This window comes from Podarcis erhardii (assembly GCF_964252035.2).
Source record: "Podarcis erhardii genome assembly, chromosome: 8".
Taxonomy (NCBI): Eukaryota; Metazoa; Chordata; class Lepidosauria; order Squamata; family Lacertidae; genus Podarcis; species Podarcis erhardii.
The window spans coordinates 40,756,600-40,779,204 of NC_138499.1; the positions used below are offsets into that span (position 1 = coordinate 40,756,600).

Here is a 22,605-nt window from a genome sequence, read left to right on the forward strand (position 1 = left end):
TGGGGTATAAATAAATAAATAAATAAATAAATAAATAAATAAATAAATACTGGATGCAGGACCCCAAGGGCATCCAGACTGATCCCCCAAACTTACAACAATATTCATTGCTATGCTTGTTTCCTAGCAGCACCAGGAGTGGGGGAGGAATTAAGTATCCACGATTTCAGTAGTGCACACACACTGCACATTCACATTTAAACTATAGTTTATTTTAACTATGGGTTAAAGTGGTATGCAAACCAGAGCATAAGGAGTTAAGTTGCCTCCATAGCTCTTCAAAGACTCTCCAGTTTTTGTCCATCAGCACACGGAGAGTACACAGATCGTTCACAAAGGTAGACTTTTTGAGCCCATTTAAAAGTCCAATTTGCACAATCACCTTGTTTCCTTCAGGAGGTACTTTACAAAATTATTAATTCCTGAATAATGTTTGCTGCTCTTTAGACTTAGTGCTCAAGGACAGATAATTATCTCTGCTATATAAAATTGTGTTTACCTGCCCTGATGCCATGGGATAAGGGGAGCTGTACATTTAAATATAACACATTAATCATTATGTCCCACTGAGAAGAGCTCTGTGGCAAGTTATTTTGCAGGCAATTGGGACACACGTTCTTCTCTTCCCCTAGCCGGTCTGATTTTAAGTCTCAAGATTTTAAGAACGTAGCATGTATTGGGTCTATTTGTGTGATCAGACTTTATGTAATAGTCACCAAGAACTGAACGTAGAAAATTACTTGCTGGAAAGAGAATGTGTTTGTATATGAATCTATCTTTAGTTTGCTGGCAGCAAAAAGAAGGATTGAAGGATTTTGGACCTATTAAACGTGTGCTCTAACAATGATTTATTACATCTTATCATTCAGCTGCGAAGTTTCTGCCTTGTCCCATTCCACTGCTCCCCTGCCCTTTTGCAGATAAACAAGCTGGAGGCTTGCCTCAGGCAGGCGGGGTGCTTGGATGGTAATGGGATTCAAGTGAAGGAAAATGAGCACCAGATGAAAGAAGGCTGCATTACTCGGAGCTGTAAGGTATGTGTTGCTGAATGCTCAGTCTGGGATATAAATCCTTTCCCCAGTCCTATATAATGCCGTCTTGAACCAACCTGCAATGAAAAGTCAAGCACAGAGGTTAGCCTTGCCACTGTGATGGATGGAGATAATAAGAAATGTACATGTACAAGAGAGTCTGGGATTTGAGCATCAGATATGATCACAGTTAAGTGCAGGCCCATAAAATTGGGCTAGATTGATCTATGGGTGCTTTCTAAAGGAACATATTGTGGTACAAAATCAGGATTGAGACTTAGTAGGTCCAGTCCACACCACCGCTGTGTTTCCTAGATGGCCAAAACTACACATGATGGAGAAGATCCATGACTGGAACTCCTGATGCCTTCATTTGGACATAAAAGCAAATCCAGGAAAGCCCTGGCATTGGGGAAGGTGTTTTAACCTCTTTCCCCTGTACTGTTTTCCCAATTCAAGTTTTTCCTCTTCCAGCTACTGTTTATCCAGATGAAAGAAAATACAAGCACAGCATTCTGTACCCATATTTCCCCCTTAGTGAAATACAGAAGCTTTTGGGTGGTGAGGGGGTGGTGGCTCTCACTTGAGAAAGCAGCAAGGGAGGAAAGAGTGGATTATCCCACTTCCCCAAGTAGCTTTGCTACAGTCAGAACTGAAAATCCCTGCATCTGTTTTCAAGCACAAACAAAAATAATGTGAGTCAGTTCTCTCTTTTTTTTTTTTTAAAAAAAATGATATTTATTAGAGTTTCAAATAATACACAAAAGCAAAAAACAACAATTTTCCAGAAAAGATAAAAAGAAAAGAAAGAAAAAGCAGAATTAAAAAACATTCAACATTTACAGTCCTTATTTTCAATAACTTTTTTTCGCGACTTCCCCTCGCCTCCCCTTCTTGTATTCCATGTCCAAATATTTGTTCAACAAGTTCTTATCCCTAATTTTTAACCTTAATTTATTATTATATTTAATTCAATTTATATATCAAATTTTAACTTATATACATCAATCGTTATACTTAAAGACTTTTTCTAAGATCGACCCAATTTCCCTTCCATGAATTCCCCATTTTTATACTAATCACAAAGCAAAAAACGAAAAAATAGAAAGAATCAGAATATATTTGTACACCCTTTGGATTCCCAAACCCCACCCTCCCTTTCCCGGTTTCGATCCCCGAACCAATTGTCCATTAGTCCATCTGCTATGAGCCTGGAGACCTCACGTCTGAGGCTCTTAAATCTCTCTCAGTTCCTCTCTGCCGGTTTTTTTGATAGTCCTTTGTATTAAACACCAAGTCTCGGAGGGGCTCTGTCCCGATAATGTCCATGTTCCTTCCAGCCAGACCTCCATATTTAAAGGTGGAGCTCAAATCTTGTTTCTTAATCCTTTTAAGTCCAAATGTCCCAAAAGCTCCAACTTCCACCTTAATCAGATTTATAGTCCATAGATCTTCAGATCTCCACAGAAGGAGATCTTTCCATTCCTCATTCTTCAATTCAAACCAAATTTTCATCATCCAGTCCTTATTTTCTTTTATATCCATCTTGACAGGCCTCCGGCTCTCCTTTGCCTTCTGCAGCCTTACAGCCCCTCCTTCCTGCTCCTCCTGTTCAGCATATATCTCTTTCTCCACTTCCTCAAATTTCTCAACTTTATACATCAAGTCCTTATCCAACTCAGTAGATTTATTTACTGTTGACTTCAAAGTTGTGACACTTGTAGACAAAACATGACTTTGCTCTTGCAACTTTCCCAAGAGAAAAAAAACCTCGTCCAGATCAGCTAGTATTTTTCGACCTATATCCATTCTTGTAATGTCCCTGAACCCCCTCTAGAGGGATTCTGGTTATTCAGTATTCCTTCCACTTCCAACCCAAAAGTCAAGTTAACTTGTTTCAATTCTTTATTTTCAACAATTTATAACTATATTGTAACTAATGTAGCCAGCAAGAACATCAGAAACAAAGTTCTCTATTTTTTCCAACTTTGACAGCTAATTTGACAGCTGTCAAAATCTTCTATGTCTCCTCAACAGGCTCCTCTCGCGGATCACTCCCGGGTCCCGGGGGGGGGGTGGCACTTTAGCTCTCAAAGTTAGCTCTTATCCTCCAGCACAATTACTTATACTATCAATCCGTGCAATTAATAGCTTTATCCAATAAAAAGGAGATGTTCTCTCGACCTTAGTTATTTAGTCCTTGCTTCAAATTGTTTACAAGGCGGGAGACGGACTTCCTCTTTGCGCCTTCCCCGATTGTGCCGAATTCAGACAAAAAAAAAATTCTTTCTTTTATAAATCCAATTTCCATATTACTCACGGGCTTTTACTTTGGGTCCAAATGTTCAAAGGAAGAAGTCAGCGCTCTCCGACCATGGCTTGCGGCTTCCCTCAGTAGGAGTAGCAGTTGACTCTCAGCACCGCGCCTCTCCCCATCCCCCGTTCCGAAGCCTTTTAAAAGGCTCCTTCTCGGGTCGGGGAGGGCGCAGATGGTGCCCACCGAGTCACCAGGTCCACAGGCTTCAGCGCCTGTGGTTTCTGAGGGTCCCCGCGTCGCCGCCGCGGCAGGACCCGTCTCCTACTAAGCCGATTCCCTCCGGAACTCGGAGGGAATCCGCCATTAGGCGATGGCGCTAACCCGGAAGTCATAATGTGAGTCAGTTCTGATGACAGATCTCCCACCCCATTTTAGATGCAGTTTGGCCTTTAGAGACCCCAGTATTAGGCAACTAATTTTAACAAGACCCATAAGCTGAAATTTGCAGAGATTCAAGGGCCAGCAACAAGAAACTCCATTCCTTGGTGGGTCATGGCTTTGGCTGCTTTCTCTCCTGTGAGAAAAGGCAGCACAGGAGTGAGAAAAGTTCTATCTCCAACCTATTCAGCTCGCTCTCGTGCAATCTGTGCAGTGGCAAGAACCAGTTGAGAAAAGTAAGTGGAGGGCTCTGCTAAAGTCTCTGCTGGTGTTCATGCTAGGAAGGAGATGACTAAAGATCTCTTGACCTACATCTCAGCTCAAATGGGAAAGGAGATGATTCTGGTGCACTACAAGGGGGAAAGACCCTTGGATAAGCAGCAATGTTGGGGAAAGATTGGGCTCCCAGGCTTATCTCTATTTAAAATAGAATATAGTCCAGTGGCAGAGAAACTGCTTTGCAGACAGAAGGTCTAAGGTTCAGTTCCCAGAATCGCCAGGTAGGGCTTAGAGAGATCCCAGTCTGAAACCCTAGAGAGTTGTTGATAAGTAAGGGTAGACAGATGGATAGATGCACCAGTTGCCTTAGTATAAGACATCTTTCTATGCTGCTAAGCCAGTATGACGCTGTGCTTAAAAGCAACTATAAGTGTGTGCATTCTGTCTTTTCTTGGACATGCTCATGGAAGCCATGGAGGCGTTTGTTTGCAACTAGACATAAAGTCTGAGCATTTTGACCACAACTGGATGCCTTCATCTGCCCCAGCTGCAACAAAACATGTCTCTTTTGCATCAGTCTCTACAGCCACAGCAAGCGCTGCAACCTTCCAACAGTTTGACTTCACCCCCAAAGATGCTCTCCTCCATTGTCTCCTGAGACAGATGCCAACAACCAAGCTATAAAGTCTGAGCATTTTGACCATGTCAGGGCACTGAAAACTGACCTGCTAATTGATGTAAGTCTTTTTTTTAAAAAAAAACTTGATTAGAAAATGATTAATTAGCAATGGACTCCTGCAAGGGGAGAGGTTTTGGCAATGAGCCTTCTAATTAACCTCTGGAGCCTTTTGGACATGGCGTACAACTATGAAAAGGATCATTTATTTGTGTGTCCTAGGCTGGTCAATGCCCTTTTATCAGATTCCCAATGGGTACAGGTGAGACGTCACTCCAGTACTCTGTAGGTGGTACCTTCTATTTAATGTGCCGGAAAATTCCATGGTAAGGAATATTGCAATGGTAGTGTCATATATCTCTCTGAAAGGAGAACACATTAATATCTTCACTTTGCCCTTCAGTGGAGCCAAATAACCTGAACTATTGAGTCATGTCCTTCAACAGAATAAAAACATCTCACAAAGAACCAAGGTTTGTGCTTTCTACTTTGCAAGAACAACAGTGCTACTAACAACACAGTCATCTGCTTTCTAAAAATATTTATTTAGAGGGCTGGATTGCAAACAAAAAAAACTTCAGTGTCATTGACAAACAACAAAGAACTTGCACTGAGAGTTTTAACATTTAAAAAGACAAATGGCCAAATTAATCTAGTCACTCTCTTTGGGGTCTTGTTTTGTGCATAGCAGGCACAGTCAATAATTTTCAACATTGTTTGTTTTGTCATTGGAGCTCTGAAAAATCTGTAAAAACCCACAAGATTGCTTCACTTCATAATGGCTTCTTTTCTGATATTTGACTTTTGAATTCATCTAAGCTATTCATCTGGGCAGGACATTCTTTCAAAGCTCAGGTTTCAGCATATAAATAAAGGCTTTCATTGAAATACAATGTTTGTATGAAGGCATTCCTTAAAATAGCATTGCATTGCACCAAGGAAAAATGGTTTTAGAAAGATGTGAATGAGGATGTGAGTAATAAGGTTTGATGTTTTCTTGTAAGTGTTCGCCCCCACCCCATCCCCTTAAAGATGATGTTTGGCTATCTTTTAGAAGAGATATGTCTGAGTTAATGATAGCTTTATTCATCCAGAGTTTCAATTATATGTGAATGTCCTGTGTAGTGCTGCTCTTGAACATCTCTTAATCCTGGTCATGATCAAAAGGAACACACACCGTCAAAAATGTTTTTGAGAGTATTCCACTCAGTGAGAAATTCGTTTTTTGTTTTTTTTTTAATTTCCAAGAACCTGGGGATTTGTGTGTGAGACACTTTTCGAAGGGCATCAGCACAATTGTTTGGAACTAGAGTTCAGATAGATCTTTCCTTCATTCACTCTTCAACTAGAAAGGCTCCCACAATGGTTTACAGATCAATAAAAATACCCTTGGGGAGTTTTCCATTTAGCACCACACTAGATGTGATATTAAATGTGTATAAGCATTTAATGTGACCTATTTTTGTTTTTTACTTAGCAGCTGCCATGGAGGGGGACCATCAGGACTCAAACTCAGGGGCAGAAGGGCTTTAACATTTGCCTACACTAGGGTCTGATGCCATTAGCTCTGGGAGGGAACCCTATGCTAGAAACTTCCATCCAGCATGCTTGCAAAAATTGGCTGCTGAGTTCCTGGCACCCTTGCATTATTTCTTTAGCTGCTACCTACAGGTTGTGATACCTTCCTAAATTATCTTTATAAGCATCTAGGTGAAAGAGGAAACCTCCCTAGAAGATGGCTTGAATAACTCCCCCTTGTTTTTTTTTTTTACCTCTCCCCAAACATAGTGCATCCTGACCAAATTCTGCCAACTCTGCATGGCATAATTAATTTAATTTAAATCCCAGCTTTTCATCTAGCAAAGGAATACATGAAGAAGCATATTCTACCCATATTTATAACTGTAAATATAAGCATAAAGCTTGACAAATTCAGAGTGAAAGCTTTGCTCAAGTCACTCCAGCTTGACTAGACTTTCAGCTATATAACAAGGAAATGCTCAGAGTTGGATACTACAAGGCTCCTCTTCCAGGAAGACTGGAGTTCTGAGAAGGAAAACAATTCTGAGGGATGGAGGGAGCATCCAGACTGCCCAAGCATTCATAATAATTTGTTCACATGGAGGTTCTATGATATTGCCAGCTAGTGGTTGCTACCCTGCTCTTTCCAGTGCAGTTTTTTAATCAAACTTATTGCAGTTAGAAAAGTGATGGGCTGGTGCAAGCTGAAATGTGTGCAGAGGAGGGAAACCAAGATGATCAAGGGTCTGGAAACCAAGCCTTACAAGAAGCGCTTGAGTATGTTTAGCCTGGAGAAGAGGAGACTGAGATATGATAGCCATCTTCAGATATATTAAGGGCTGTCACATGGAAGAGGGAGCATGCTTGTTTTCTCCTGCTCTGAAGGATAAGACTCGAGGCAATGGCTTCAAGTTACAAGAAAGGAGATTCCGACTGAACATTCGAAAACACTTTCTGACAGTAAGAGCTTTTTGGCAGTGGAACAGACTCCCACAATAAGTGGTAGGCACTCCTTCTTTTGAGATTTTTAAGCAGAGGTTGAATGGTCATCTGTCATGGATGCTTTAGCTGAGTATCCTGCATTGTAGGGGGTTGGACTAGATGACCCCTGGGTTCCTTCCAACTCTATGATTCTATGATTCTAATTTCTAACTATGTTGTTTCCAAAGTTTCTGAAGTTTGAGCTGTTGAGAAGTGGTCAGCAATTCACAATAGGCACACAGAGAGATTGAAAATGTAAATAGCTGAAACGTAGAAGCATTGAATAAATTACTGCAATCTACACAGGCTTTCATGAATCAAATACAATGGATAAATACAACTGTTTTATAACAATTTGTTGACCCATACGAATGAAATGAGTTTCTTCTTTTGTCTCTTCCCCATTGATGTTTGTTAAATATAAAGAGAACCTGGTAAAGCATTCACAAGACTATCAGAAAAGAAAGCACAATTGCCAATAAGAAATGTGATTAGATTGCATGCCATATCCAACTGATTGATTGTTAAATAAATGCACAGCAATTCCACCAGTCTTTGGTTTGTTTAATATATGTTGTGTCTTCAGCAGATATTTATGCTCTGGTGGTCTTAAGGCTGGGCATGAACTATTGAAAACAACTACTGAATGCAAAACTGCATCAATAGCAAAAAGAACTGTTTCATTGTTGACAGTTTTGTGTTGCACAGAGTGGGGTATTGAAACTTTTCATAAAAGTAAGGCAATGGATATAGATGTGAATCTGCTGTTTCTTGAAAGGGGCCTATTCATGCTGCTAGATATTAACCAAACCAAAGCCAAAATGCTATGTAGAGAGGTTTGCATTAAGTTTGCTCAAGAGGTTTGTCTTTAGAAAATGTGGCTCAGAGAGTGTTCAAGGCTAATGGATGACTTATCCTGGAAACCCAAGCAGTGATCTCTCATGGCAGGAAGATGAAACCTGAGAACTCAGCATCTTAGTTAGTCGTTGGTGCCAGCAGCATTATAAACTCCAGGTGAGCGATCTTAAACAAGCAAGATGCTTGCATAGGATCTCTCTCTGGGAGCAGAGAGAGGAAAGTTACCAAACTACATTAAGGATTTAAAGAATGCAGAATCACATTTGTTTGCTTGTTTAAAAGCAATGTATTATTTTGTATTTTGCAACATTTAATTGTAACTGTTTTAAGACTGTTTGCAGTAAAGTTTTGCAGTTGTTTGTTGTGATGGAGAACATTCATTTCTGCTCTGCAGAAAGTGCAGACCAGGGATTCTGCTTGCAACAACTCTAACAGTGCATGTGTAATAGAAAACCAAAGAAAAGTGTTTGCGTGCATATTTGCTAAGATATCCACTACTGCAGTATTAAATGTGCATATTTTGCTTGTGCATGTGTTCAGTAAATATCCCCATATTAAGACCTGTGTGACTAAGTTACCAGATTAATCTCCCAATATGTGCCACCATCACTAGAGATTCTAATTCACGAGACTATTAAAATGTGTGAAAACCCATCTACCAAAGAAGCTTGCTCACACCGGTTAAACGTGTACAAGACTGCAGCTCAACTTTTATTATTCCAGACAAAATAGAACCATAGAATTCTAGAGTTTGAAGGTACCACAAGGGTCATCTAGTCTAACCCCCTACAAATCAGGAATCTTTCTCACCAACATGGGGATTGATCTCCTGGCCTGAGATTAAGAGTCTCAGGCTCTACCGACTGAGCCATCCCCTGCCTTCCATGATGCCTCTTTCCTTTAAACATGTACAGAAAAATCCCCTCTGAAATGAAACATCTAATGGACTAAATGCCTGACATACAGAGACAGCAGCACAGGGGATCTACTGCTAGGTTATGAGCATCAGGCTCATGAAAACCATTGCTCCAAAAAGGGTGAAGTAGCAGCCATTATTTTTACCTTGACCTTGTTTATCTCCTTTGACCTCAGCAGCATCCTTTGTCTTTTGAAAAGTACATTACTTAGCACCATGACACATTGGCCTAAATACAGCTCTCACATGAATACACAGGAGACCTTTTGCTGGCAAGCGACAGAAGTGTGGAAGCAGTAGATAACTTCCCCTCAGTTTATTAGGAAGAGGTCAAACCTTAATTGCTACCTCCAGTGCTGTGTTAATGTAATGTATAAGACTGCACTGCTAGCCATTCTTAAAGGCCTTCCTGGCATCTGAGAACTATGACTGCACAGAGCCAAGAATCGAAGGAGGCCAACATATGGCTTTAGCATCAGCTCCATTTTCCTCAGCTTCCGATTTGTTATTTTGTTTCTATGATAAATAATTCATCCCAATAAAGATAGAACTGCCAAGGGCCTTATCTGGCTTTCCCATCGTATGGAGCAAAGTGGTCTCAGAGTACATCAATGAGGCAAATAATTGAAGTGGAGGGAATTTAAGTACCATACATATTCTGAGCACCAGCAAAAATTCTGCTTTGGGAACTTACAATAATTGCAGTTAGAAGAGCATGAAGTCCTTGGTTGACTATCCAGTACTACTGGTTTCTATGGGAATTGAATGCAGAGTAATTGTTATTACTTAGTAGCCATTCAGTTATACCATTGATCCTGAAAGAACATAATTTTTCATCAAAAAACCCCTTAAGCTCTTAAGATGCCTAGCCTTTTTGTTCTTCTCCAGCCCGTTCTTAAGAGGTTCTTTTAAATAAAGCTCATTTTTGAAAATGTGCCACAAACATGAGCTTAAGAACTTTTAAAAATTTGACCTGGTAATGAACATGGGACTTTTAATTTTGTCAGAAAAATGACAGAAACCTGTCTCAGATGAAGTACAAAACAGATCCCTTTCTTTGTGTAAATATTTACAGCTTTATACGTTTAATTCATAGGAAAGCACCAATACTGCATCCGTCGTTTAGAGTAGTGGTCCCCAACTGGTGGTCTGCAGACTGCAGGGGTCTATGTAACCCACCCAGGGGGTTTGTGGCACCAGTTACATAACAAAAACTACCACAGAGATACCACCCTTTCCAAAAGTAGGAGGTCCATGGCTTGGCTTTTGAAAAGCAGGGGGTCTGCAGTACTTACCTAATCGGGAGCAGCTGCTCTAGAGGATGTGATTGACACATCACAATGATGGTCCTATTTTGGATGTAATGTGTGTCAGAGCTGTGGGCGTCTCTCCTCACCACAGATGCCACGGGAGCCTCTTGACGTTTTTATAGTCTTTATTTACAATATTTACAATGGGTCATTAGCACTTCGTTCATCCATCAGAGTCACTCAGTTCAGATCTCTGCTGAGGCCTGCGTTTGCCTCTCCAACAGCTCATAAAATGGCGAAGTTTCCCGCTCCATCGTTCCACCCTCCTCTTTACCACACACCTCTCGAGGCAGCTGTAAATCTCCCCCCAGATTCTGAGCCTGAGCTTAACCCCTGTGAACTTTCCGTCTCCCCAGCCCTTCTGGGCTTATTCCAATCTCTCTCTCTTTGTTGCCTCCCTCCCCCTCGGGCACCTCGTCCACATCTTCCACTCCCAGGCTTCCCCCTCCCTCTGGGGAACATGAGACCTCTGGTTCATCCCTGACAATGTGCCTGTTTTCGTTGGGTAGGAATTCAACGTAGTTCTAAGTGGGGTATGCGTGCCAGGTCTGCTTGAGCAATGGGACTTCCTCCACCTCCTTCTCCCATGAGTCCCCACACAGTCCCTAAACCTATTATGGGGCTTTCCCCAATCCCTAGGAGCAAATTTAGAGGGCACAAGTAGCACATGGGAGGAAGGGATAGAGGAAAATCCTGCCGTGCAAGCGGAAGAATGGTTTTTAAAAATTGTAGAAATTTCCAACATAACCGTAGTTTGAAAAAGGAATGTGTTTCGTTTAATAATGGGGTCAGCAACATGGTGCCCTTGAAAATGTCCCCTGATTTGTGCTGTGCAGGCTATCAATGTAAGCTTTAATTTATGCGTAAAATAATGCTAGTTAGAGATTCTATTTTGACACTACTGGCTTTTACTCAGACCTAGAGTTGGGGAAGAAATTTGATTCAGTTCACACTTTGAGGTCATTATACTCAAATCTCACTTTCAGAAATGGTAGGCAATCCAAAACGCATCCTTCCTTCAAAATGAGTCTTTCTCTGAATTTTGCAATGCAGTTCTCCAGCCAAAATGTACAAAAATGTCTATAGATACTGTGGTAAAGTATCCATATAAATGCACATATTGGTAGAAATAACATACCAAAATGCATTATTTATGAGGAAATTGCCTTGCAATGATGTGTACATTAGGCAAAATATAATACAGCATATGCAGATTAGGAGAAATTCACATTAAAATGGTGAATTTTCATGAGGGCTTCTTATTTTTAGGTGCAAAGTAATGTGGAAATGTGGAGAACTGAATCTAAGATTAGAAAAATGAGCAACTGAAAAGAATGTCTCTTTATTGTGGGGATGATGGGAAGGAGGGAAGAAACCCAATGGCAGTTTCTCAAATTTCCAAATGTACCCAAGGCACCCTCCCCCAAGTTTGATGATCCTTGGTTTAATCCATGATTCATGAGGCCCATAATAATTTTAGTATATGTGTGTTTGTGTGTGTATTTCTTTCGATTTTTGCTTAAAACTCTGTAGACCGTGGCAAATTTTAATCCTCACCCCCCAAAAAAAACAAATAAACCATTAAATATTCATTAACTGGAGCACTTAATTTCTCCTGTCTCATTATAGAAAAAGAGAAAAACAAGCAACTGATTTCTCTGAGGAAATTCAAATAAACATTATTTTAATGTATGGATGACAATGAAATGGGGTATGTAAAATTAGAAAGACGAGCAATTAAATCCGAGAGCAAACTTAATGAATGTTTGGTAGTGGCCAGACATTGCCTCTGAGTGCCAAGATAAAACCAGATGAAATTTTGCTAGATTAGATGTTGTTTGCAACATTGGAGTCGTTGGATTCCAACACAGCAACCAGCAAGTAACATCCTTGAAAACTGACCTTTTAAGTAACCTGACTAGTGATGTCATGAGAAATCAAGTCGTGTCTGTGAGTAGAATCAGGACAAGAAGCATAGCCCATGTTGATCAGACTGCCCTCTGTGCCCTTGATTTTGCTCCTATACGCTTCAACACGATGTGCCAGTCCTTGGTCACACACTGACAGAATACCTCAGACATTTGCCTGAACTGGGCTAGCGAAGGCACACAGTGGCAGTGCAGATTGGTTGTTTGCAGCTAGCTAGTATACCGGTACATTCTCTGTCTGCCTCACAGTAGATTATTGTTCTTCCTTGGTGACAGAAAACAAAATACATTTCCTGAGGCTGTTCTTTTACTGACAGGCACTTGCTTGCGCTATGTGCAGACACTTGAGCTTCTGACTGAGAATGCAAGATGTAGATTTATAGGATGTGTAAAAGAGAGAAGGTTTCGGCTGGATTCCAGCTTCACTGTGAACATTATTTTTTATTGTTGTTATAAAAGGAATATTATAAAATGTTAGCAACATGAGGACCTATGCTGTTTTGATGGAAGTAACATTGACTGGAAAAGTAGATGTGACATCCCTAAACCTTTTGGAAGAGGAGATTTCAAGGGTACCATTTGGGCTGGGTTTTATTTTAATCGCTGCTTCTTCTCTGTGCTGCACCATTTCATTTTCCCCTTTCAGCTTGACCTAGTTGACATCTGCAGCAGACACTTTATCAAAGACCAGATCACAAGAGACACACAAAATGGTGCCAGAAAGTCTGAGCCAATATCACATCTTTCTCTGTGGCAACACAGATGGAAGGCCTGGCATAAGTTCATATGAAACAGAGGGTTTGAAACACTCTATGGGAAATTTGCCAGAGTCTCAATCTTATGTTGGACAGTGCAGTAAATGTTCTCAGAGTTTAGTGATTATGTGCTCTGACATATTGCTCATCTGACAAGCATCCCTGCATAAAGCCTACAGGTTTCAGAATATGTTGGTCTGTGGAACCTAAATATTGCATTCATTACCATAATCATGATGCAATTCATACAATTTGGAACCCAAATATCATTGCCATTACCATAATCATTCGTAATTCCTACATAAACCTGCTTTAAAACAGCCATATGCTAACAGTTCCGTATTCCAAAATTGTGGAGGCTAGTTATGGCCCTTTTGGGATTCAGGCAGAGGTGAGGCATACAGTAACAGATCTGCATTTTTTGCTGAAGGGGGCATAACTCAGCACTGCCACCCCACTCTCCCTGACTGTGAACTATGAAAGATGAATTCTTTAAAGTGCTGACTGGTGCCTTTCAAAGTTCCTCCAAATACTAATTGCCACCACACCCCCTAAGCACTGGCAAAACATCTTCTGGGAGCTCCTCACCTCAAGGTAGATGGATGGATGGTGGATTTTTCCCTTAAATGCAATGACATGGTTAAAATCACATCTAGCTTGGCCTTTCAATGAGGGCTGGACTCATCAATGATCCAATTCAATAAAAGGCTTCATAAAATAAGTTTATACTCTGGATATATTTTAAAATAGTCTTATTATACCACATGTTCCATGCTGATCCCTGGCATGGAAACCAGCCCTGGTAAGACTTAGCTCAAATTAAGTTCTGGTTTTTGTGTGTGTGATAGAGAAGCCTTTACCCACCTGGGGTCCTTGGAATCTTTTGGACCACAAATCCCATCAGCCCCATCCATCACAATGGAGATGGAACTAGAGTTGGATCTGTCGTCCGAAACATCCAGAGGGCACCAAGTTGATGAATAATAATAATAATAATATAATAATAATAATATCTTTATTGTCATTGCCCCCTCTCGGGGACAACGAAATTACTTGGCTGCTCCATCCACCCAGGTAGGGCACTCCACTCAAAATAAGAACAACTATAAAAACACTAATTAAAACAATATAGTATAATACAGCAAGGAAGATTAGATGACTTTCAAAGTCCAGGTTTCCCATTCAGGGCCGAGATCGCTCTGGAGAAGAAGCTGTTCTTGAGACGGCTCGTTCTTGTCATCATCGTCCTGTATCTCCGTCCCGACGGCAGGAGCTCGAAGAGACAGTGACCAGGATGCGATGGATCTTTTACTATGTCCAGTGCCTTCCTATGGCACCTTGTGGCATAAATCTGCTCTAAGGTGGAGAGTGGGCAGCCAACAATGCTCTCTGCTGCCTTAACAACTCTGCACAACCCCATCCTGTCCTGGGTAGTACAGCTTCCGTACCACACACATAAGCCATAAGTGAGCACGCTCTCAATGGCACAGTGATAGAAGGCAAGCAGCAGTTTCTGCGGAAGATGGTTTTTCCTTAGGATTCTCAAAAAGTACAGTCTCTGCTGCGCCTTCTTCACAAGCCCCCTTGTGTTGACACTCCAGGACAGATCCTCTTGTAATTCAATACCCAAAAATCTGAACGTTGTTACCCTCTCCACACAGACCCCATCAATCAAAAGTGGCTGGACATTGCTCTTCTGTCTCCTGAAGTCCACCACAAGCTCCTTTGTCTTCCTTGTATTTATGAGCAAGTTGTTAGCTCTGCACCACTCTGTCAGCCGCTCCACCTCATCTCTATAGTCCGTTTCACCCTCCCTTTCAGAGATGAGCCCAATCACGGTTGTGTCATCTGCAAATTTGACAACCCTATTACTAGGGTGAGCAGCGACACAATCGTACGTGTAGAGAATATAAAGGAGCGGACTAAGTACGCATCCCTGTGGTGTTCCTGTGTTAGTCTTAAGTGTATTAGAGGTATAAGGGCCCAACTGAACCCTCTGGGTGCGGTCCGACAGAAAGGCCGATATCCACCCACAAAGTGATAACAGAAGCCCCAGATCTTCCAGTTTAGACATCAGCTGTGGTAGAGGGTGGTTGTCTCTTTAAATAAAAATTTGCAGTGTCCAGTGGTGCTTTAAGTGGAATTATGTTACCAAAGCCAGATGTGGTATACATCTTTCCCTAAAAGAGAGGGGGAAAATGGCCTAAAAGGTATGTGCAAGGAGTCAAGGTCATCCCACATTCCAGTAATGATACTTAATCGATAGAAACAGGGAGATTTTTTTAATGGTTAACAGCTTGATATATTTCTCCTTTTCCGGCAACCCAAAGTAACCCATACTCTTAATCATGTCCCAAAGATGCCTAAGAGGGGAGTTGGTCTTTTGTAGGGGAAAAAGCACTTTTCAAAGTACCAAATGCTTGAGAATGGAAGAAATTGTTTCAGACTCATTATCAATAGCTCACTCTAAAAAAGTTCATTCAGTGACCATTGCAGGGGTAGCTGGGTCCGGCATGACCTAATGCTTTCTGAGATAAGTACAGCTACTGGAAACCAATCAGAAACACATCAGAGGGCAAATATGGTACATTGCTGGCACCTGGTATAATGTGTTTTCTTTTATATATATATATAATTAATTTTTATTCAATTTCCAATATGCATTCCATCCATGTTTAACATCCACTTCTAACATATACATCTTTTAGACTTCCCTCAGCCTGTCTGACAATTTTCCATATTATCACAATTACTCACATTTCTTAAATTTATATTGCGCTTTAACAATCTTAATCTCATCATATCTTTTAAGCAACATTTCTATCAATCATTTTCACAGAGCTTCTTGAAAGCCAACAAGCGTTAATTGCTCCTCACATACATTTTTGATATACTCTGTAAATTTATTCCAGTCCTCGGTGAATCTCTGATCGCGTTGGTTCCGAATTTTCCCCGTTAATTTATCCATTTCTGTGTATTCCATCAGTTTCATTCTCCATTCTTCCCTCGTCGGCATTTCTTCCTGTTTCCATTTCTGGGCCATCAAAATTCTAGCTGCTGTCACTGCATACCTAAATAACTTCACATCCTCCTTTTTAATTTCATTCCCCAATATTCCTAATAAAAATGCTTCTGGTTTCTTAACAAAAGTATATTTCAACATTTTCTTCATCTCATTATAAATCATTTCCCAGAAACCTTTTACTTTCTTACACTCCCACCACATGTGATAAAATGTTCCTTCTTTTTCCTGACATTTCCAACATTTATTACTGACTTTATACATCTTACCAAGTTTCACTGGTGTTACATACCATCTATACATCATTTTCATAACATTTTATTTTATTGTAGTGCATGCAGTGAATTTCATTCCTTCTTTCCACAATTTTATCCACTCATCAAATTGTATATTATAACCAAAATCTTTGGCCCACTGAATCATAACTGATTTTACTTCTTCGTCCTTTGTATGCCACTCAAGTAATAATTTATACATTTTTGATAAAATTTTAACATCACTATTCAAGATTTCTTGATGAAACCTAGATTTCTTTTCCTGAAAACCTCTTTCTGACATCTCTTTTTTGAACATTGCATTCAACTGAAAATAGTGTAACCAATCATTCACATTTTCTTTAACTTCTTCATGTGGTTTCAATTTCCATTTATTACCTTCTTTGATGATCAAATTCTCATATGTAATCCATCTCCCTGTCATATTGATCTTTTTCACACTCATTATCTCCAATGGTGATAGCCAATATGGAGTTTTAAACTCTAATAAATTTTTATACCTATTCCAGACTTCAATCAACGATCCTCTAAAGATGTGGTTTTCAAAACCTTTATGCACTCTATTCTTTTCACACCATAAATACGCGTGCCAACCGAATCTATTATCATAACCTTCTAAATCCAACAATTCTGTGTTTTCTAACTTTATCCATTCTTTCACCTAGCAAAGACACGAAGCTTCATAATATAACTTTAAATCTGGCAGGGCAAAGCCTCCTCTATCTTTTGCATCTGTTAATATCTTAAATTTTATTCTTGGCTTCTTGCCCTGGTAGATATATCTTGACGTTATTCTTTGCCATTCTTTAGATATTGTCACACCTTTAATTATTGGAATTGTTTGAAACAGAAACAACATTTTTGGTAGCACGCTCATCTTTATCGTTGCAATTCTTCCCCATAATGATAGTTTCATTTTTCCGCATACCTCTAGGTCACGTTTAATTTTATTCCATATTGGTACATAATTGTTTTGAAACAGGTCAATACTCCTGGGAGTTAACGTAATCCCTAAATACTTAACTTTCTTAACCACATTCATCTCTGTTTCTTGCTGTATTCTTTCTATTGTCTCTTGATCCATATTCTTAGCAATTATTTTAGTTTTTTTCCTATTTAACTTAAAGCCGGACACCTGACCAAAATGTTCTATCTCTTCTAACACCTCTTTGACACTCTGCATAGGATCGTCTATAGTTATAACCAAGTCATCGGCAAAGGCTTTAACCTTGTATTCATTACAACCAACTGTCACACCTTTTATTTTTTCATTATTTGTTAGTGTTCTTAGGAAGACTTCTAGGACCGAAATGAATAATAACGGAGATAAAGGACACCCTTGTCTTGTACCCTTAGTTATGGCAACATTTTCTGTTATAACATTGTTAATAATTAATTTTGCTCTCTGCTAAGAATATATTGCCTTTATACCACTCAGAAAAGATTGACCCATATCCATATATTCCAAATTCTTTAACATAAATTCCCAAGAAATATTATCAAAGGCCTTCTCGGCATCCACAAATATCAACATCACTTGTTTATCCTTCCTGTTTGACAGATACTCTATTATGTTGATTATATTTCTTATGTTATCTTTCATCTGTCTACCAGGAAGGAAACCTGTTTGATCCTTATGAATCATTTCCTTTAATACCTTTTTCATCCTATTTGCTAAAATATTTGCAAACATTTTATAGTCATTATTCAATAATGAAATTGGCCTGTAATTTTTAACCTGTGTTAAATCAGAGTCTTGTTTGGGAATAAACGTTATATATGCTTCTTTCCAGGTCTCAGGTATTTCTCCTTCTTTCAATATGTTATTCATTACTTCTTTCAATGGCACAAGTAGAGTGTGTTTCATTTCTTTATAATATCTTGCACTGAATCCATCCGGTCCCGGCGACTTCCCACTCTTCAAATCCTTTATTGCCATTTGAATTTCTTCTAATTCTATTGGTTCATTCAGTTTAATTTTATTACTCTTTGATATTTTTTGCACCTTTTTCTTCATTAAATACTCCTCCATTGTCTTTATGTTGAGTTTCTCTTTTCTTTTATATAGATCTTGGTAAAAGTCCACAAAACCTTTCCTTATTCCTTTCGGATTCTCAATCTCTTGATCTTCTATTTTGATTTTATTAATTATGTTCTGTTCTTTCCTCTTTTTTATTTGCCAAGCTAGCCATTTCCCTGATTTATTTGCAAATTCAAAATTCTTTTGTTTCATTCTTCTTATATTCCATTCTACTTCTTTATTGATTATCATCGCAAATTGTGTCTGGAGCATTTTTATACCTTGCTTGACCTTTTCATCCTTAGGTCTTATAGTTATTTTTTTTTCATTCTCCATTATCTGTCTTAAAATTTCTTTTTTCCCTTTTTCTCTCATTCTATTTTTTATTGCATTTTGTTGAATGAAGAATCCTCTCATAACAGCTTTGCTCGCATCCCAAACCATACTCATCTTTGTTCCTTTGTTAACATTATTTACAAAATAGTCCACTAAACATTTCTGAGCTCTGTCCACTATCTTCTGATGATCTAAAAGACTTTCATTTAGTCCACTGAAAAGATTTTTCTTCATTCCCTTTTAAAATAGCTTTAACCGCATTGTGATCTGATAGAACTTTAGGTTGAATCTCAGTCTTTATTATTCTTGTGGTTATTTCACTAGAAACCCATATCTGATCAATTCGTGACATTGATTGATTTACCTCTGAATGAAAAGTAAATTGTTTTTCTAATGGGTGTCTCAATCTCCATATATCCACCAAGTTACAATTTTCCACCATGTCAAAAAAGGTTTTTGGTAATTTCCCTTCCTTCGTTTTGCTTTTAGCCCGAAGTCTATCCATCTCCATTGATACCACATCATTCATATCACCCATTATTATTACTTTTTGATCCAAATGTTCAAATAATTTTTCCTCCAGACCTTTAAAAAATTCTGCTTTACTGCCATTCGGTGCATATACTCCAATAATTGTCAGTTTTTCACCTTACCAATTGACTTGGACTGCTATGATCCTGCCTTCTTCATCCTTAAATAATTGTTGTGCCTCTAATTTGTTTTTTATGTATAATACCACCCCTCTCTTTTTGCTTTTATCCAATGAAATAAATTCATTTCCTAATTTTTTGTTAATTAAAATTTTCCTGTGCGTTTTTTTAACATGAGTCTCTTGTAAACAAATAATATCCAAATTCTTTTGTTTTAAATATTGTCCCACTTTATTCCTTTTTTTAAATCTTTCATTCCATTCACATTCCATGTCCATAATTTTAGTGCCATAGTGTCTGCCAATTAAATATTTTTTCCTCTTATATTTTTATTTCTCTTCCTCTTTTTGTTCTTTTTCAATTTCCTCTTCCTCTTCCTCTTCCCGTTTTTCTCCTCTTCCTCATCTTTTATCCTTTCTGCTTCGCTCCTCTTCCTCTTCCAACTCTGTGTCTAAATAAAATTCCCGGCAAGGCTGACCTCCTTTTTTCCACCTTACCGCCACGAATTAGTTCAAATCCAACTTTTAGATTTAACTTTTTAGGTTCCAATTCGTTTTCTTTTTGTTTGAGAACAGATCGCTTTGTGCGCAAGCTAGGGGCTTTGCTATAGAGAGATAGAAATGGCTTCCCGCTGCCGATGTCTCAACCCCGCCACACTCGTCACCTCCAAAAAGGAGGCTACTTGGTGGCCGGAGGAGAATTTAAATGGCAGTGCCGGGACCCCTGCCTGTTGGATTCCCTTCCGAGAGTATTTGGGGGGCTGTGGCGCCCTTGCAACCCCCGCTTTTCTCTCCCGATAGCTGGATACTCTCGCAAGCAAGAGATCCCCCTTGCTTTCACTTCGCGATCCGGCGGAAGTCCTTTTGGTATAATGTGTTTTCAAGGCAATAGAGCTTAACAAAAGGGACAACTATATTCTGCACTGATATGTTGATCAAGATTTTAAGGTAGAAAGTATGAAGGTGACTTAAGCCTGATCTTACTACATCTCGTGTGTGTGTGTGTGTGTGTGTGTGTGTGTAGGATAGAGTATGTGTGTACAGGATGGAGTGTGCATGCATTTCCTTTATTCTGTTAAATCATGCACCTTTATGTAACTATCTCCAGAACACCTAGAAGCCAATGCATCAGATTTGTTATGCTTCCAGTCGCCCCGTTGCCAAATGTGATGCAGACCCAGTTGTGCAGCCTGATATTGAGGAAATATGGTGTGTGATAATGACAGAAGGGAAGATTCTCATATATTGGTACGCTAAAGATTTCTCACTTACATTGGCTCAACCTGGGACTGGAGAAACATCAACGGCAATAGCAGCTTGGAATTTCTGATTGGCTGTCATTGTCATCTGGCACAGGAAGCCAGTATGCAGGTCCTTGCAATCAGGATTGATGGGGACCAGAACCTTTGGCACAGTCACTTCTATGTACCAGGAATAGGAGTGCACGCACAAGTGGTTGCCTAGCAACCACATCCACTATGCTTCTTATGCTTTTCACCCTCTGAAACTGGCAAAAGAGCTGGATCCCTCATATTCACTGAAATAATTTGAGGACCACCTTTTAAAAGTGCATATTTTGGAGGTGAAAGTGAAAAGAGAGTGTGTGGGTGTTCTGGAGTAGCTGCGCACCAGCAACGATGACTCAAAGCTCTTGGCAGTATGCCAGCACCAAGTACCCAAATTGATGTCCGGGAATTAAGGGACTTGTTCCATTCCACTATTGAACTGATACCCTGCTGTACATTTTGCTAAAAAATCTGTTAAACAGACTTTGATCTTAAGATCAGTCTCTGAGATCAATATGCACCATTATAGATTCTTTCTATACATTTGCCAAAGGTTGTGCATTTTTGTGTTTTCTTATGTTTTGATGAATTGTATTTTGTTCCCCTGTTTTAATTGGATTCTCACAAAAACACACACCATAAGGGTTGTTTTCACATCATGCTGTACACATGTTTGTTCAAGTGGTTGTACACAGGGTCCATTGAAACATCACACATGGACTGAACTGCTCAACAATATAGATCACAGTTTGGTTGTACAGATGCCCATGTGTCCCTTCTGCAGGGTTGGGTGTTGTGTTGTATTGTGTTCTATACCAATTGTCCTAGACTGCAATTCTAAATGAATTTACTAGAGTGTAACAAAATGGGACTTCAAAGTAAACCATGAATTGTGCAGCTAGAGAAGGCTCTGTAAGGCTGTAACAACTGGACTGCAATCCTATATACATTCACATGGAAGTAAATCTAGGGATTATATTTTGTTGTTTTTGTGTAGTTGTTTAGTCGTGTCCAACTCTTTGTGACCCCATAGACCAGAGCACGCCAGGCACTCCTGTCTTCCACTGCCTCCCGCAGTTTGGTCAAACTCTTTTTTTTTTAATATAATTTTTATTAACAGGCCAATCAAATCACATTATTTCCAAATCACATTAGTTCCAAATTATACAGCCAAATTTTTAAATTTTTGTTGGGGGTACCCATACTTCAAGCTCCGAACAGGGGTCCAAGCATCACTTATATTGCTGCTTTAATTAGACAGTTCTATCCAGTTCTGTCCAGATAGTATCTTTGTTACTTTCCTCATCTTGTTGTTATCATATATTCCTTTCTTTGCAATCTCTGATAATCTTCACAAGCGGGTTGAAAACAAACATCCTCTGTGTGGGTTTTACACTCTCCAAAAATCATATCATATAAGGACAGACGCCATTTCCACACCTCCATAAAGAACTTTCCCTCAGTCTGTCCGTTGATTTTCCCAGGCTTGCCAAGCATATCTCAGAGGGCTCTGCCAGGTCTAGATCACATTCCGATCACCATTCACATTCCGATGATCCTGGTCCTCCTCCCCCCGTCGTTCTTAGGCAAGCCTGTCTTGGCAAGACGCCATTTAAAACTGCGTCATAAAACTTTCCTCCATTCTCCGATGTTTACCAATCCTCTCTTTGATCAATAATTCACTCCACACAGTTCTTAAATTCCTGCTTGTGGTTAATAAATTGCAATGATTCTTCTCTCTGGGGTGGAGGGTTATTAATACTCACATAAGGCAAAAAAAGAAAAGTTTTTTCCTCCCCCCCCTTTCTGTTTCACTCCAAACATACCAGTCTCTTAATGGTGATTCATCACTTGATTTATTTGTCCCGCCCGTCGCTCTGCTCACAGAGATCCATTAATCAGCAGTCTTTACTCCCGATCTTCACTTGATGTATGTGCTTTAGCTTTTTTCCAATTATATATTTCCAATTATATATGCAGTTTGGTCAAACTCATGCTGGTAGCTACGAGAACACTATCCAACCATCTCATCCTCTGTTGTCCCCTTCTCCTTTTGCTCTCTATCTTTCCCAACATCAGGGTCTTTTCCAGGGAGTCTTCTCTTCTCATGAGGTGGCCAAAGTATTG

The 22,605-nt window shown here is 39.6% G+C and overlaps 1 long non-coding RNA gene across 2 annotated transcripts in view; it reads left to right on the forward strand.

The window, feature by feature from the left end:
• The first annotated feature begins 568 nt into the window (after positions 1–568).
• The window catches only part of LOC309349082, a 34,913-nt gene continuing 12,876 nt past the window's right edge, over positions 569–22,605 (forward strand). Inside the window, exons 1-4 of one of the 2 annotated variants that reach the window (XR_014159677.1) lie at positions 569–635; positions 921–1,034; positions 4,523–4,682; positions 5,025–5,094. This is a non-coding gene — a long non-coding RNA (uncharacterized lncRNA). Of the gene's footprint in view, positions 636–739; positions 1,035–4,522; positions 4,683–5,024; positions 5,095–22,605 lie in introns of those variants that run through there. The other variant, XR_014159678.1, reaches the window with a different exon arrangement.